The sequence below is a fragment of the Sciurus carolinensis genome, chromosome 2 (genome assembly GCF_902686445.1).
Source record: "Sciurus carolinensis chromosome 2, mSciCar1.2, whole genome shotgun sequence".
Lineage (NCBI taxonomy): Eukaryota > Metazoa > Chordata > Mammalia > Rodentia > Sciuridae > Sciurus > Sciurus carolinensis.
In genome coordinates, this window is record NC_062214.1 from 168,234,008 (window position 1) to 168,251,544 (window position 17,537).

Consider the following 17,537-nt stretch of genomic DNA (forward strand, 5'->3'; position numbering starts at 1 on the left):
ATTCTTTGTTGACTTCCTTGCACACTGCCTGCTTGGATAATATTGTGTGCCGCTGGAGTTCACAGGCCTGGAATCCACCAGACCTGGGCTCAAACTCCCTATTTTACTCTAATGTGCCCTCCCTTCCCTACACTTCAGCCACATCCTCCTTGCTTTCTTCTAGCATAGTCGTGTCCTGCCCCGGGGCCTTTGCACAGCACAGGCTATCTCCTTTGCCTTAAACATCCCACCCCACCCCATGTCTGACTATGGTCAGCTGCTCTCCCCACCTGACACTTGTCACACCTGGAAATGGTCTTGTTCATGTGCTCCTTCCTGTCCTCGTCTCACCCCCATTCACTGCATGCATAGCCCTCAGAGGAAAGGCTGTCTATAGTGTTCACGTCTGTACCACCAGAACAGTGCCTGCCACATGGATACTGTAAATACACGTAGTCACCATGGGACAAGTGACTGAACCTCTCTAAGCCTCAGTTTCTTCACCAATATAGTGGGCGTAACTGCAGTCATGAGTATTAAAAGATACCGTGCTCACGTGGCACTGTGCCTGCCACATAACAAGCACAGGTGACTGTCACTTGGCTTCCTTGAGTGCAAGCAGCATGTCTGCCAGGCCACACCAGGGCCTGGACAGTGCCGGGCATTGGTGGGCGTGCCGTGAATGTTGGCTAGTCAGAAGGGGGCTGGCCATCCCTGCCGAAGCTGTTGTTTCTTTGCACACAGCTCAGCCTTTCGTGGGCTGCATCAGCCCCGTCTTGGTGTCCAGGGTCACACTTGACCTCTCACAGGTTCCAACTCTTGGTTTGGTGTCCTATGCCAAGAAGCTTTCTCAGGGTAGGAAAGAGAATGACAGGGATTAAGATCACTGACTCTGAAATCTCACTGCCTAGGTTCCAGTCTAGCTACCACTTGCTAGTTGTGTGACCTTGGGCAAGTTACTTAAACTCTCTGTGCCTCAGTACCCACATCATAGAGTAATTAAGGTCAGGTTAGTAGCCAGGTGTGGTGTCTCACGCCTGTAATCCCAGTGACTTGGGAGGCTGAGATAGGAGGACCAACCTCAGCAATTTAGCAAGACCCTGTCTCTAAATAAAATATAAAAAAGGGCTGGGGATGTGGCTCAGTGGTTAAGCACCCCTGGTTCAAACCCTGGTACCAAAAAAAAAAAAAAAAAGATTTGGTTAGTGCTGTTAGAATGCTGCACAGCACTTAGTAAGTGTAGTAAGTGCTATGCTATGTTTTGGGGGGGGATGTACTGGGGATTGAAATCAGGGACACTCAATCCCTAAGCCACATCCCCGGCCCTATTTTGTATTTTATTTAGAGACAGGGTCTCACCGAGTTGCTTAGCGCCTCACCATTCCTGAGGCTGGCTTTGAACTCTCGACCCTCCCGCGTCAGCCTCCCGAGCCCCTGGGATTACAGACGTGTGCCACCACGCCTGGCATGCTAAGATGTTTTCACTGTCGTTACCACTCTGCTTCCTTAGCTCTCCTGTCATGCATTCGTTCGTTGAAGATAGCTCTGAGCACCTACCCTGCACCAAGAACCGTCCAGGGTGCCAGGGAATCAGAGGTAAACAAGCCATTCTGGCACCTGTCCTCAAGGTGTTTACAGAAGGGTGGGGGATAGATGGTGACAGGCACGGGCAAATTCCAGTGTAGATACCAGAGAAGGATTTGAGAAGGTGCCCGTCACAAGCAGAAGCTGGATGCCTCCTTCAGCTCCCCTAGTCGGCCGGCGAGTTTGCGCCTGCACTGTGCTACTGTCTCCATGGCCTTCGCCACTGGGTCTGGGGCGTGGCATGGAGAGAGGCCTGCTCAAGTTCCCTTCAAGAAAGATGGTTTTGTGAGGACAGCAGAGACCTGGAACTGCTACTGAAATTGGAGAAGGCTGAAGCCCTCTGGCCTACCTCTCTCTCAGGGATACTGTCATTTCTGAGTCTCTTTGTCTCCCAGGTACACATCCTGTGTGCCTTTCTGGTCCCAGCTTCTCCACACTTCTGCTGGCATGTGGTTCACGATCCCAGTGACCCCAGATCTGCCTCATGACCCTTCAGCGCAGTGTGCTTACCTAGCCAGCAGTTTCTCAGTTTCCTACTTCCTGGGAGAGCCTCTGATTGGCCCAGCTGGCCCTACTGAGCCAGGCCACAAAGGTCAAGGATGACTTGCCAACATTTGAACAGGCTGCCTTTGGGTCAGGTGCCTACCCTGGTCTTAAAGCTGTGGCTAGGTACTCAGTCACAGCAATAGAGATGTGGGGGTGAGGGCAGAATCCTTCACAAGCATGGATGAGAGAACTTTCTGGAATGATATCAATGTCCTATTTCTTGGTAGGAATTTTTACTGCACAGATACCTTCATTTATCAAAATTCATCCAAAGGTACTCTTAAGATGTGCATTTTACACACACACCATAAGTACATATTGAATTCTAGCTAATATGCATGCAGACATGTTTAAGCCAAGCATTCTGAGGTCTCCAGCTTCCTTTGAAATGCATCATAAAATTAAGATATATTGATCTTTTCTCTCTTGCCTTTCTCTCCCCCTGACTCTCTTTCTTTCTCCTCCTCGCTTTTCCACTCTCCCTTTCTCTTTTCCTCTCATTTTCTCTTTTACCCTGCAGGGAGACACTCTGTTTGCTTAATAAACTTCCTTATATGAAAAAAAAATTAAGATATATTGATTGACAGATGATAGAAGGATAGATATAAGAAAAAACAAATACAACAAAACCTTAGCATTAGAATCTAGGTGGCAGGTACATGGGTGTTCGCTATGCAATTCTTTCATCTTCTTCGTATGTTGGAAAACTTTCACTATAACATGTGAACATATTAATGAATAAACCAATTGTGAGCAGGCAGGCATTGACTGGCATTGCAACACAATCTGCTCTTTTTCCAGTCAAGGCACAGTAAGCTTGTTCCCCAGGCCACCATAGGATGCTGGGCATCTCATTGGCCGGTGTCTAACTCCCGCCAAAAGCCAGGCTGGGTGATGAGTAATTGAGAATCTCTAGGATCTGAGTGTCACTCACCGCTCCTGGCTTTCTAGATCGAGTTCCCCAAGTCAAGCCAGGTCATGGGAAAGAGGCGTTCCTGGCCGTGATTTGGGATCGTGTCCACTCTCGGAACACCTTCATAGAATTGCATGTTTGTTTTGCCCCCCTGCTTTTCTAGGGCCCCCATTTGTACAATCATAGACATCACCGTGGTATTTCCACTGTTAGGCCAACCCAGGAGGTAAAACCGGCAGGAGTTGGACAATGGCGCATGAGATGCCCATCATTCTATAGTGGCCTGGGATACAAGGGCTCCCCAGGGGCAGAGGCCTCAGGTCTGGCTGCTGGTCTGTCCAACCCCGTAGCTGCCTAACTAGATGCTCAGGAAACATTTACTGACTTGATGCAGGAAAGGGTGAATTGTGGATTTCAGAGCTGGAAAGAAGCATTGCTCTCTTGATTGACAGGTAAGCTTCCTTTTAGCAAACAGTGAGGACCAAGCAGTGAACAGTGTTGCAGCTAGAAATTCAATATAGCAATTACAACTGCTTCCCGCATCCTGGGCTCCCTCCCTGGGAGTGGGAAGGAGCCCTCCCTTTCGTGACTCTGAAATTTTTTATCTTTCTGCATCTAATGCTACCAGAATACATAATAAATACATGAATAGAAATAATCAAGTCCAGAGTCTCATTTTGCTGGTGAGAAAACTGACTCAGGTTAGGTGACTTTTTCACAGGCAAACAGCAGTGTGTTGGGCAGCAGAGCCAACCCACATCCCACCCTCCTGGGCCGCGTGGCCTCCTGGGTTCGCAGCCACAGCTTGGAAAGGATGCAGCTGCCTCCAAGTGAGATGCACTAACCACAAACCCTAACTGCAGAGCCCAGATCCAGCAGGAAATTCTCCATGTGATCCCATCTGGGTGTTTAGGGACTAGTTCTGAGGGCTGGGAGAAGGCCCTCCGCAGTGCTGGGAGCTGGAAATTCCCTCCAAAGTCTCCCAAGGCCTCAGAGACAGGTGTTCCAGCCCCACAGTGTTTCTTGGAAGCAACGGGCCTCCGGATCCACAGCCCACTCTCTGGGATGTGTGCCTTGGCTACCTGCAGTGCTGTGTGCTGCCTTCTGATGGGACCAGAAGCCCAGGTCAGAGCTGAGGAAATGAGCTGGAAGGCCGTCTGGTGGCCTATGGACAGAGGAGGCAGTGAAGGTTAGGGGACAGTACCATTTGTTGAAGTCACACAGTTCTTCCGGCAGATGAGGGCTGGAACCTCTGAGCCACAACTCTTCCCTCTGTACCATGGTGACTCTGTAAAACACCAGTGAACATTTGCTCTGTGTTGAGGCAAACCAGACACCTTTGGGAACAGGTGGATAGCTAGCTGCAAAGGAGCCTCTGATGCAATTAGTGATGAACTGTAGCTGGGGTGCTACCTGTCCCCACCCCCACTGATAGGCTGGGCCCACATGAGACGACACCTCCTTGCCAGTTACTCTGGTGCAGTGCATTCCAGGGTCCCAACCAGGGCTGGTAGCATTTCCTTCGTCATTTTACGTTGAGGGAGCACCTAGTTAGGCGTGGTGAGCTGCCACACCAGACCCCACTAACTTACTGTCTGTAATTACTGGCAATAATGAGATCAAGGGACGTCCACAGTGCATATCCTCAAGGACCAGAAAGTTTCGGTGAACCCGGAACCCTAGAGACTGGGAAGTAGTCGGTCTCTACTGCATCAGAAGGTGTGGAGAGTCGTCACTTAGACAAGAAGACGCCACACCGGTGGCAGGGCCGGTACTTGGGCTGAGCTTGGCCCTGGGTCTCTCTTTCTGCAGGTGGATGGAGCTCCTCAGGGAAGCTGAGGTGCTGGAGGCCTGGGAGGGGTTCAGGGCTGGAGTCGTTACTCTGCTAGAAGCCCAGGTTTCACTTGTGTACGGTCCGCAGAGCCATGTTGAGTTTCTGGTTGTAGTTAGTATGACTGAGTCACTGGGAATTGTGTTCGGGGAAGCAGGATCTGGAGAAGGTCCCTGTGGTCAGAAGCCCTACAGGCCTCACTATGCTGGAAGGCTCAGGCTGTGTAAGTCCCTATTGCTGCTGTCAATCTAAGGCAGAGACATCCTGGTGGACTCAGCCCAACTTCCTGCCCTTTTGCAGGAAGAAGTAGGAAGTCTTCAAAAGGCCCTTGCAGGCCCCTCTGGCTTCCATGATGGAGCTGGTGGTGAGGGATAAGCCCTTGGTCTCACCCTCCCTGTGAGGCTGCCCTCAGCGACAGGAGGCTGTTTCCTTAAAGGAATCCTGGTGCCCGTAGAAAGGGGAAATGGATATTAGGCTTCCAAAACAAAGACTGTCCTCCACGCTCAGTGTAGAAATTGTTCTGAGTTATTTTGGTTAATTAATTTAATATGAACATATGCTTGGTTGGCCAATATCAGTGATCTAATCTGTAAAATTTTAAGAAGTAAAGGACACTGCCACATGGCAGCTATCTTCGGGTTTCCACGTGTGCATCTTGAATGTCAGAACTGTGTTTTGGAGATTCGCGCGAGTTTGCACTTTGACCTGCACAGTCTTAGCCGGCTTCCTGGGAAGCAGTAATTTTTTTTTTTTCCCAACAAGTTGGGCACTCCCAGGAGAGGTGTCCTTTGCCTCAGGAAACCAACATCTTGGATGGTCTTGAAGCAAACAGGAAGGCGGGGGAAGAGCAAGCTGTCCCAAAACGTCAGAACCGGACCCAGGCTGCCCGTGGCTGGGAACAGGCTCTGGCAGACTCCAGAGTCATCTGTCTGGGGCACTCCCCAGAGGAGCAGAGGCTGGCCGTCGGCATGGCTGTGCCCTTTGGATTCACTGTTGATGATTTTAAACTGACAGAAGCAAATAAAAAGGTTATTAAAAATAGTCAGGCTGTCATTGAGAGCCTGGGTGCTAGGTGGAGAGTGACTGAAAGATTCACATTAAGAATGTGGCCCTAGGGCTGGGGTGTAGCTCAGCCTCCAAGCACAAGGCCCTGGTTTGATCCCCAGCACCAAAAAAAAAAAAAAAAAGAAGTGGCCTTTGAAAGCACCTTCCAGCACTAGAAAAATTCCCTGTACGCTTCACCTCTGGGCTCAGATCAAAATCTCAGTTCAAGTGGTAACAGTCTCAGAAAATGAGAATGGAGAGTGAAAACGCTATTGGAGCCCATGGGGAAAAGAATTAAGAGCCAAAACCTTCCATCCGGGCTCCGTGACGGACAATAGTCAGTTAAACTCTGTTAAAGGAGCTAATGTCACCTGGCAAGGCCCATGCGACTCTCAGGACCCACCGAGCTCCCTCAACACACATGGCTCTTGGAGACACCTTGGCCCAGGAGACAGGAGAGAAGGTTAAAGGCTCATGGGTGAGGGAGGCTTCCAGGCCCCGCTGGCTCAGGACCTTCTTTGTATTTAAATCCTCAGCTTCAATGGTCTGAGGGATAAGGGCATTTTTTTAAAGTGGAGGTCTTTATGTTTTCTTAACACTTAATATTTAAAAATTGTCCGTAGCCAGGTGCTGAGACCCACACCTGTAATCCCAGTGACTTAGGAGGCTGAGCAGGAGGATGGCAAGTTCTAGGCCAGCCCCAGCAGTTTAGTCTCAAAATAAAAATGAAAAAGGACAGGGAATGTAGCTCAGTGGAAAAGCACCCCAGGGGGCAATCCATCCCCAGTATCAAGAAAAGAAAAGAAAAGAAAAGAAAAGAAAAGAAAAGAAAAATGTTATGTCGGAACTTTTGAGGTTTTCCTCAAAACTTCCTGGGGGGACCTGACTCTGACTTTCTAGCACCCCTGCACTGGGAGACCAGGAAGACCAGCTCTGCAGACACGCTGGCTTGCTGAGGACAAAGTGAGACCAGCGCCTTTGGTCAGGACTGTGGGGAGCACAGATGGCCACCAAGGCCCGACTTCGAGGCTGGCCTGCCAGACCTCCTTCCTGTGCCCACTGACCGCAGGTCACAGATGTGCAGCAGGAGACCAGTGTGATGGGCAGGACGACCTCACCTCTGTTAGGAGGAGGTGAAGTCAGGGTGATGGTGACACCAGCAGGTTCATGAACCGCAAGCTCAAGTGAGACGGCGCCTGTGGAACTGCTTTACGGCCTTCCCAGCGCCGTAAGAGCTGGAGGAGCCTGTCATCACTGTGGTCGGTGCCCCACGTTCTGTAGTGGATATGACCCGTGACCCACAGACCTTGCTGACTTGGGAGGGGTTCAGATACCCCCCCTGGACACAGACCTGATGGCTCAAGAAAAGAATCTCCGGTGAGAATGGGGACCTATATATGACTTTGTCTCTGCCTCGGCCCGGGCTCATTGAATACTGGCTGCAAATTATACAGTGTTGACTCTGAAAGCAAGGAGTGCTAAGCATTTTACAGACAGGATCTCATTTTCTTCTCCCAGAACTTCTATGGGTAGGTTCTGAGGCACAGAGACATTAAGTAACTTGCCCAAGGCCACACAGGAGTTCCATGGCAGAACCGGGACTTGTGCTCAGTCAGACGGTCTTACTCCGGAGTGAGTGCTCTTAGCTGGTAGGCCGACAACCTCCTCCTTTCCCATTATGGCCTCTATCTTGCATCAGAGGGAAAATATGGGTCAGTTGCTTAATGGTGCTGCCCCTGTTGGGCCCCAACCCTCCTGGGACAAGAGACAGAGACCAGTCCAATCTAGGCCAGCAGGGCAGAGAGGGCACACCTGACTGCTTCCCGCCTCAGCCCTATCTCTGAAGACTTCAGGGCGGGGCTTCCTTCATACCCTCGGCTGGTGTTACAACCTGTGGAAAGTCCTTCTTTGTGTCTAACCTAGGCCCCAGCCTAGACCAGTGGCCTTTCTCCGTGCCCTGGAGAGATGGAGAACTACTCTCCCTCCCATGATGATCTTTCTTTTACCAAACTCACAGCACGTGGTCCTGCTCTCGTTAGTGGGATGAGGCGGACTTCCTCTGGCCTTCGGAGAGGCTGTCAGATCTTGGGGGACAGTGGCCCCCATTCCCGTCACCCCTCCATGGTGATGTGATCCAGATGTTGTGAAAGCCATTGGCAGGCCTGTCGGGCAGCCCTTCCCACTGCACAGTGCCACTAAGCTGGGAGCACGAGACATGGGGATCCTCTTCCTCTGCAGAACGCTACGGTTCCTTGATGGACGTCAGTGAGCCCTGGGCCTGGGAAAACGAGGTGCCGGAAAACGAGGTTGAACAGTAACCTGCACTTGTCCAGCCCTAAGCAGCTGCCAGGAGCCGGCTGATCACTCTGCACGTATTGCAAGTGTAACTCCCACACCTACAAGCGGATCTTTTTCCAACCCATTTTACAGATGAGGGAGCTGAGACTTAACCAAAGTGGATGTCAGTGATCAGAAGCCAAATGAGGTAGGAGTCAGGATCAAACCCCACTGTCTGCCCCAAAGCCTGGGCCCCAAACGGCACGCTCCTGGCTGCCTCGAGGACAGCAGGCACGTCAGGCATCGCTTGCCCTTCCTTTAATGCCTTCACCACGCAGCAAAGGGATTTGTCACAACTGCTTCGTGGAGTTTAGCCCTTTTCTTAAAGAGGCTTGGTGTTTTTCTTCCTGAACATTTCAAAATGCAGTCGGACAAACCCAAGTCGTTCGAGTCAATTCGAGAGCCGACCCTTTTCCTGGTTAGCAATTGTGGTGCGCTGGCTGTAGGTCAGGACTTTCATATTAATTATTTCTCTTTGCTTCTTAGAATGACCTGCGTTAGGTGATGTCATTGTGAGGTAGCAGATTGGTGGTTAAGCATTTGACCCTTAAAAATGTCACTGTATTTACCTGCTGCTTGCTAACTGTGTGACTATGGGCAAGTCTCTTACCCTATTTGTGCTCAGTTTTTTTTTTTTTAAATTTATATAATGATTATGATCATAAGAGGGTTGTGACGCTCAAGCGGGCTAACATGTAGAGTACTGGGAATGATGCTGGCGTAAGTACGCATTAGCTACCATCAGGACTACTTTACAGAGAAGGACCCTGAAAGGTCAAATGGCTTGCCCAGCGACACAGGCAGAGCTGGCATTTTAATCCAGCGAGTCTAATGCCAGGACTCCTGCTCCCAACCACTATTTTTTTTTCTTTTCTTTTTTTTTTTATTTTTCCCTTCCCCCCCACCCCTCCCACCCCTCTTTTCCCTCTATACAGTCCCTCCTTCCTCCATTCTTGCCCCCCTCCCACCCCCCATTATGTGTCATCATCCACTTATCAGTGAGATCATTCGTCTTTTGGTTTTTTGAGATTGGCTTATCTCACTTAACATGATATTCTCCAATTTCATCCATTTGCCTGCAAAAGCCATAATTTTATTCTTTATAGCTGAGTAATATTCCATTGTATATATATACCACAGTTTCTTTATCCATTCATCAATTGAAGGACATTTAGGTTGGTTCCACAATCTGGCTATTGTGAATTGAGCAGCTATGAACATTGATGTGGCTGTATCTCTGTAGTATACTGATTTTAAGTCCTTTGGGTATAGGCTGAGGAGTGGGATAGCTGGGTCAAATGGTGGGTCCATTCTAAGTTTTCTAAGGAATCTCCACACTGCTTTCTAGAGTGGTTGCACTTCCCAACCACTATTACCCTGTAGTAGACCCAACCCCTCCACTTAGGAAAAAAAACATTTTATTGAGATATAATCCAGATATCATAAAATCCATCCACTGTAAGTGTAAAATCCTGTGACTTCACTAAATTTCCAGCTGTGCAGACATCACCGTAACCAAGCTGAGCGCACTGCATTGTTCCCAAAGGATCCCCCATAAGTCCCTTCCCTGTCCCAGCACCAGCCCTGGATAACCACTCCTCTACTACCTCTGTGGATTTGCCTGGGAGGAACCTTTCTGGCGAATGAACCAGTGCACTCTTCTATGGCTGGCTCCTTTTATTTCCAGTAATGTTTTGGAGGGTCACCCATACCAAGGTTTACACGAGTAGTTTGTTCCTTCTTATAGACGAATAGCATTCCACATATGGACATGCCACATGGTTTTTCCATTCGCTAGTTGATAGGCATTTGGATGGTTTCCATCTTTTGACCTTTTGACCCTTTTAAATTTTAATAATTTATTATGAGAATTTTCAAACATAATGAACCCCCACAGACCCATCAACTGCCTTCCACATGGAATACTTTCTTTGCTGAGTTTCTACTATTTTTTTTTTCTGGAATATTTTGTAGCAGATCTCAGACATCATCTCATTTCACTCTTCTTTTTTAAAGTATATGCATTTTTATTTAATTTCAAATGGGTGATATGTTCATAAAGTTCTAACCAAAGAATATAGAAAGGCATACGGTTTCATTCTGGAAAGTCCTAGCACCCATCTGCTCAGTTTCACTCAAACACTGTTATTTGCATGTATGCTGCCAGAATTTCTTTAGCTGTAATATAAGAAAATAGGAATAGACCATCTTTCCCCACTTTTTACACTAAAGTGTATTACATATACTGTTTTGTACTGATGTTTTTCACTTACTAATAAAGCTTAGAAATCTTTTCATATCAGAAGTTCCTTCTTTCTTTTATTTTTATGGCTACATATTATTTCTTTGCATGGCTGTACCATAAGCTATTAACCAGTCACCTGTTGATGGACAACTGGGCTATTTCCTGTCTTTCACTAGTACAGGCCACGCGTGCTTCATAACCCTGTACAGCCGGGCGTGGTGGTGCACAGCTGTAATCCCAGCTGCTCAGGAGGTGGAGGTAGGAGGATTGCAAGTTTGAGGACAGCCTCGGCCACTTAGTGAGATCCTGCCTTGAAATCAAGTAAACAGGGTGGCGCCTGTGCACTTGGTGACCTTTGCCTGTGGTCTGCGCCATCGGGTGCTGTCGGAGCCATTGGTTCTGCCAAGATGCTTCAAACCATTATTAAAAAATACTGGGTCCCAGAGAAGAAGGGAGGAACTTTAGATTACGTAGAGGGAAATGAGAGGCGGCAGGGGTATGAAAGATGGTGGACTGAGACAGACATCAATACCCTACGTACACGTATGATTACACGAATGGTGTGAATCTACATCGTGCACAACCATAGAGACGAAACGATGTACCCCATTTGTGTACAGTGAATCAAAATGCAGTCTGTAAAAATAAAAAAATTAAAAATTAAAAAAAATACTGGATTCCCTTGAAGCCCTACTATATACCCAGGTTTACCAAGAGATTTGAATAGGAATGGGGCTGATGAGCTTCATTGTTTACAAAATCAGGAGTGCTGATGAAAGAAGTAAAGCTTTGAAAGGTGCAAGTCCTGCACCTGTTGGTGGTCATCATTAGCTAGCTTGCTTGAGTACAGAATTGTTGGTCTGCCTGAATGTAAGCAGGCTTTGTTAGATGGGAACACGCAACGTCGCCATACCCTGATATAAGTACCACTTACTATGTTGCATGAATAAATGATCTGTGAGATGCACCACTAAAAAAGAAAGAAAGTAGAAAGGTCTGTGGGTGTAGCTCAGTGGTAGAGTGCTCACCTAGCATGTGTTAAGGCCCTGGGTTCAATCCCCAGTATGGGGGGGGGGGACCTTCTACATATGCCATTTGTCACACTAGGATATTTATAGAATGAACTTCTTACAAAGGGATTGCTGGGTCAGAGGCTACATGCATTTGTAGCACCTGCAGTTTTCAGTGATTTACCCTCTTTGGCCACCTTGGACTCTCCCGGCATATATGCACATATTCTGTTCCTCATTGCCCAGGGGAATAAGTACCTGACTTTTCAATAGTTCTACTTTTTAACTCTCGCCTTCTTTTCTTTTCTCTTACTTTTTTAACCTGCTTTAGTTCACACCTTTTATGTTTAAACTGTTTGACTGGATCATCCTGTGCACCTTGATTCATCTTTTAAGGCACTTAAATAACAACTTCTTTGAGATGCAGTTCACATGGCAGAATTCACCCACTTCAATGAGTTTTAGTCCTTAGCTCATTCTTAATGCTCATCTCTAACCTTTAAGAAAAGTCTGTGTTTTCTAATTAGAGAAGTATTACATGCTCAGTTCAGAAAGCTGGAAAAACAGAAAGGACAAAGAAAAGAACAATGTAGCACTGTCACCTACCGATGTCCCCTGGTAACTTTTCACAGAAGTACATACAAGGCTGAGGTTTGCTTTCTCCTTCTCAGTCCTCCTAAGTCCCTCAGTTATGCCTCTGTCCTCTAGCTTTGCGAGTGACATAGCATCCTTGATGATAACAATAGCAATACTAATGACAAGACTTCCTACCCAGAGGGCGCTTGCTCTGTGCCAGGCACTGTCTTGCGTCCTTGGTGTTCTCCATCTCAATTAATCCTTGAAATAATTCCAAGAGATTGGTATCATGCTTATGCTCATTTTATAGCTCACAGAAGTTGTCTAATGTTAAACTGCCTCTTGAAGGCTCAGAGAGGTTAAGTAATTTGCCTATTGTTAAACAGGTAGCAAGTGAAGGAACCATGGCTTGCACTCTTATCTGGGACTTCCAAACCCTGGTCACTCGGCTATTGTTCAGGCTGGAGATATTCAGGATTCGTGAAAAGAAACTGCCCCTCCTGCAGGAATGACTCACAGCCCCTCAAGAGCAACCCTGGAACCCACCAATGCCAGTTCCTGATGGCCCCTCTATCTCTGGGCTGGTTAATACCCAGGGCCCTTCACCTGCATTGGCAAATTCTCCTGTTGTGTGGTTGTCTTTCTGCCTGGCAGGGCCCTGCTTCCTCCAGCTTGCAGAAAGGTGGTGCGGTGTGGAGTGGTGTCCCTGGAGAAGTGGTCTGCTTCACAGGAGGATGTTGGGACCCCTCTGGCACAAGGGATTTTGCAGTTCTCCTCACCTCCACCAGTTGATGGAAAACTCTAGAATAATACTATAAGCACTGAACTGGACCTTCTCAAACACCTTCCTCTTCCCTCCCCCTCACTTCCCATGTGGCCCCACCTCTCAGACACTTTAGGCACTTCAGGGGTATGTTCCCCTGCAGGTCCCCGAGCCAAATAGCCAGCAGGAGGTTCATGGCTGTTAGGTAGGACAGCAGGCTGGTGGCTTGGTTGTTGTGGCAACGGCTATTTGAGTAAGTGGTCCTCTGGCAGGAGACAATTTCATAAACCAAGTCTGGAAGCCCAGTGCAAAGATTGGCAGATGCTTTACTGGGCCTCTTCTGTGGTATGGTGCTGTGGGGAGGGACGTGACGGAGGAGAGCTGGGGTGCATGGCAGGGGCTGGTGTCTGCGAGACCCAGGCTGGGGCTTTTGTCCTGCAGAGGTAGCCCCATGATGAGGGAGCTGTGCCCTGAGTCAGAGAGCAGACCCCCTGGGGCCATGGTCTGAGCAGACCCCCTGGGGCCATGGTCTGAAGCTGAGGCCTTGCCCTTCTGCTCCCGCCAGGATGAGCTAGTTCCTGTCAGCAGCCCCCCCGCCCCGAAAACAACTGGGAATGGGAACAAAGCACAAAAGGTGTTTGTGTGAGGTTGAGACGGTGGACAGGCGCTGTCCTTAGCTGGGGTGGGTCTGTACCTGCAGGAGCCCTGGGGAAGCAGGCGTTGTCTGCATCTCCGCACCTCGGGTGAAATAGCGACCCAGGGAACCTCGGCTGTGCTCGCTGGCTGTTTCTCTCCTGCCGTTCTTTCTGGAATCCACTCCACTCTGGTTTTTGTCTTCCCTACTCTTGTCAAGGTCACCAAAGTCTGCCACATAGGACAAGATCCTGCAGTTAACTCTTGGTCCTCGTCCTTCTCTGTCAGCTGCTTTTGACCCTGTCGGTCACTCTCTTCTCCTGTCACTCTTGATTTCTGAAGACCACACTTGCCTGGCTGTTCCTTCCCCTGGACATACTGGCTGCTGTTTCTCCTGAGGTCAGGGGTCCCAGGGCTCAGGGTTAGTCCCCGCCCCCTGCGTGTTCTAACTTCATTTCCCCTGGGAAGCTGCCTCGGGGCGGTTCTGCATGGGGCATCTTCACAGAGCAGTGCCCGGGATGAGCTCCTGGCAGGGACAGGACACAGGATGGGGCAGGGCGGGGAGTTGAGCTGCGATGGTGTTGCTGCAGGTGCTGGAGTGGCTCGGTCCCCAGCCAGGTCAGGTGCTTCTTCAGGGCATTACCTCAGACTCTTCCTAATCCCCCTAAGAGGCATTTCCGTCACTGTCCCCATTTTGCAGGTGCAGTGGTTGAGGCTGAGTGAACTTACACAACTCGCCCTCCATGGGGAGCTGGGACTCAGGCCCAGTGTGGTCACCTGCCAGCTCGTCCCTGCTTCACAGAGCCTCTAAGGAGCGGGCGTGGTGGTGCCCGCTCGCCATCCCAGCTACTGGGGAAGCAGAAGAGGCAGGGTGAGCATAAGTGTGAGGCCAGCCTCCTCAGCGAAGGGAGACCCTGTCTCAAAGTAAAACATGAAAAGGGCTGGGAGGTAGCTCAGGGCGACCAGTACCAAAAACAAAGCATGCTGAGTGAACGAGGGGGCCTTGCTAGTCCCCCAGCTCTGCTACCTGCTACCCCCACTGCTGGGACCACACCTGCTGGGCTCCTCAGGCCTGTCCCCAGAGCCCCTCTGAGGAGAGGGAACAGGTCCTGCCTTCTGGAGCAGACAGGGCCTGAGGCCCCATAAAACCGGGGGAATCTCTTTTTATTAAAGATGCACAAGAAATCCGCACCTACTTCCGTTTAGTAGAAAAACAATGTTCAAGCCTTTGAACAAAAGGCTGCTGCGTCATGTCTGTCTCGTGCCTCTCCTTGATGGACGCCCTCCCGTCCCGAGGCTCCTGGGCCTCCCCCGAGGAGTGCAGATCTGAGCAGTGCATCCGACAGAACTGCCCACGCACCTGTGCCCTGACACACAACCCTGTCCACTCCCCCGCTCCTGCCCTGTGCACACGCAGGCACACCCTGCATGCCAACCACACACACGCGTGCGCAGGTGTGCAGACCAAGAAATGGAACCCCGGACCAGAGTCAGGACCCAGATGAAGCCGTTTCTGCCCTTGCTGTCACTGGGGCTGTGACCGTGGGTGCTGCTGTCACTGCCTCCAAGAGCTGCTGTCCCCCCGGGAGCCCAGGCAGCATTCCTGATCCCTTAGGAAATGGCTTTGGCTTTTGCGTCCTGGGGCCGGGTGCTCGAAGCCTGCAGGAATGGTTCTGAACGCCTCCTGGAGGAGTGGCCACAGAACCACCTGCGGAACTTCCACAGGGTCAATGGGTCCAGTAGCTACTGACGCGGGGCCCACGCTACTGCACAGGCCTTTCTCCCAGGCCCTGGGTAGTTTCCTTCACCTTGTCAGTTGGCAAGGGACAGGGTTGTAGGGCCAAACCAGGCTGGCTTTTGATGCAGATGCTGGAGAGATCCTTCTAAGCGAGCAGGCACCAACGTGGAATGGAGGTAAAACTTGAGTGTGCTTCCCTCAGCCCCTTCTCGCCCACTCTGCAATCCCAGGGTGCAGGTCAGAGGAGGTAGGAGGTGGACTCTGAACCCCTTCTGGTTCTTCTTTCTGTCGGTGGAGCCCTCCCAACTTAAGTGCTTTTCAGTGGTACCCAGAATGCAAGGAATTCTTCAGGCTCCAGCGAGGGCCAAAGCCGTGACTCCCCAGGATTTCTAAACCTGAACTCTAAGAACGGGCCTCAAGGGTTTGTGAACCCCAGAACCAGCTGCAGCAGTGGCGAGTACTGTGTGCCTTATTTCCCCCTCTGAGGAGGGAGGCCCTCCCTTTGAATAGGATCTCAGAGCAGGTGTGTGCTCATCGCCAGGCCCCCCAAAGTTAAGGACCACTGCCTCAGAGACAGGGTCGGATGTTAGAAGGCACAGTAAATAAATTGCTCTCTAGAACCTAGGGAGGGGTTCTTAACAAGAAGGGAGGGGAGGGGACTGTATGCAAAATTTTATGTGAATATACCATCTGAAAGTAAGACATGGATTTCCTCAGGTCCCCAGAGTTCCTAACTCCTGATTTAAAGATGAATTGAAAGGACTGAACGCTGTTAATGTCATTTGAGAGAAGATACGCTTAATAAAGGTTCTTTTCCAAAATGTAGATGTATTAGTTCATTATAAAAAGTCTGAGAAAAATCTTCTAGAACTCTTCCAAAAAATTACCTATAATTGCCACAGAGATAATAACTGATTTTAAAAAAAGATTTTTGAAAAATTTTTTGTTCTCTTTTTTTTTACACAAACTTAGACTCGTTTTTAATGTTTTTCTCTACTTAGTATTTTATGAGCACTCTCTCCTGCTATTAAATAATTTTCTGTAACAGTGTTTTTCAACCTATTTTCTTTTTACTAATGGAATCCTTGTTTTCAAACGAAGTCTTACACAGAAATCTAAAATATGAAAGAGATAAAAGGTGAGCAATTCTACTTAAAAGCACAAGGAAAGAAGAAATGCAATTTGAAAACCATATCTCTAAAAACATGGACAACTGGGCATGGTGGCACATGCCTGTAATCCCAGCAGCTCAGGAGGCTGAAGCAGGAGGATTTTGAGTTCAAAACCAGTCCTAGCAACTTAGTGAGGGCCTAAGCAACTCATCAAGACCCTGTCTCAAAAATAAAAAGGGCTGGGAGTGTGACTCAGTGGTTGAGTGCCCATGGGTTCAATCCCCAGCACCAAAAAAAAAAAAAAGTAAAAAAACATGGTTACATAGTATTTGATTATATGATGTAGAGGATAACTAGATTCAACAAATAAAAATGCAAGATGTCCAGGTAAATTATAAACAAATAGCTGTCCCAATTTGAATATCAGGTAAACAGTGAATAGGTTTTTTAGAATAAAAATATATCCCATGCATTGTGTGGGACATTCTTATACTAAAAAATCATTTGTGGTTATCAGAAATTCTAATTTAACTGGGTGTCCTTTATGATGTGCCATAATTTATCTAATCAGTCTCCCATTATTGGACATTTAGATTATTTCCAATGTTTTCCTATTATAAAAAACAGTAAGCAGTGTATCTTTATACCATATCCTTACATCCTTATTATTTTATGGAACATTCTAGAATACAAATTGCTAGACCCAAGCCTGTGAATCATTGAAAGGCTTTGGTTACATTTGCCAAGTTGTTTTCCACAAAGGAATGTATCCTCAGCAGCTATGTGCAAGCCTGCCTGTTTCAAGGGGGCTAAGTCTGCCTTGATCCATTATTACTGGCTTACATTAGCTTGTCACTGTGCCCCAGCAAGGTCCAGGAAGCTTCAAGCCTGGCAAATTAGATCCAGAGCGTTCAAGGTGGCAGATAGGGTGGCCTAAAGGTGCTTGGAGTCAGGGGTCAGGGCTGATAAGAAATAGGGTAGGGATGGTGGACTTCACCCAGGGCTAGACTTGCTAAAGAGGCGATCTTCTCCCCCATGTAAAGTGCCAGTAAACTGTGAACCAGGCCCAGGGAAGCGCCCTTTAAAAAAAATAAAGTAAGCAACCAAACTGGACACAGTGACGCTCACCTGTAATCCCAGTGGTTTAGGAGGCTGAGGCGGGAGGATCACAGGTTCAAGTCTAGCCTCAGCAATTTAGTGAGGCCCTAACCAACGAGCAAGACCCT

The 17,537-nt window shown here is 48.7% G+C and overlaps 1 protein-coding gene and 1 pseudogene across 1 annotated transcript in view; both read left to right on the forward strand.

The window, feature by feature from the left end:
* Galnt16 (polypeptide N-acetylgalactosaminyltransferase 16) overlaps positions 1 to 17,537 on the forward strand; it is an 84,690-nt gene that overhangs the window by 19,949 nt on the left and 47,204 nt on the right. The gene's annotated exons all lie outside the window — the stretch shown is intronic.
* On the forward strand, positions 10,887 to 11,310 carry LOC124977235 (ATP synthase subunit ATP5MJ, mitochondrial-like; annotated as a pseudogene).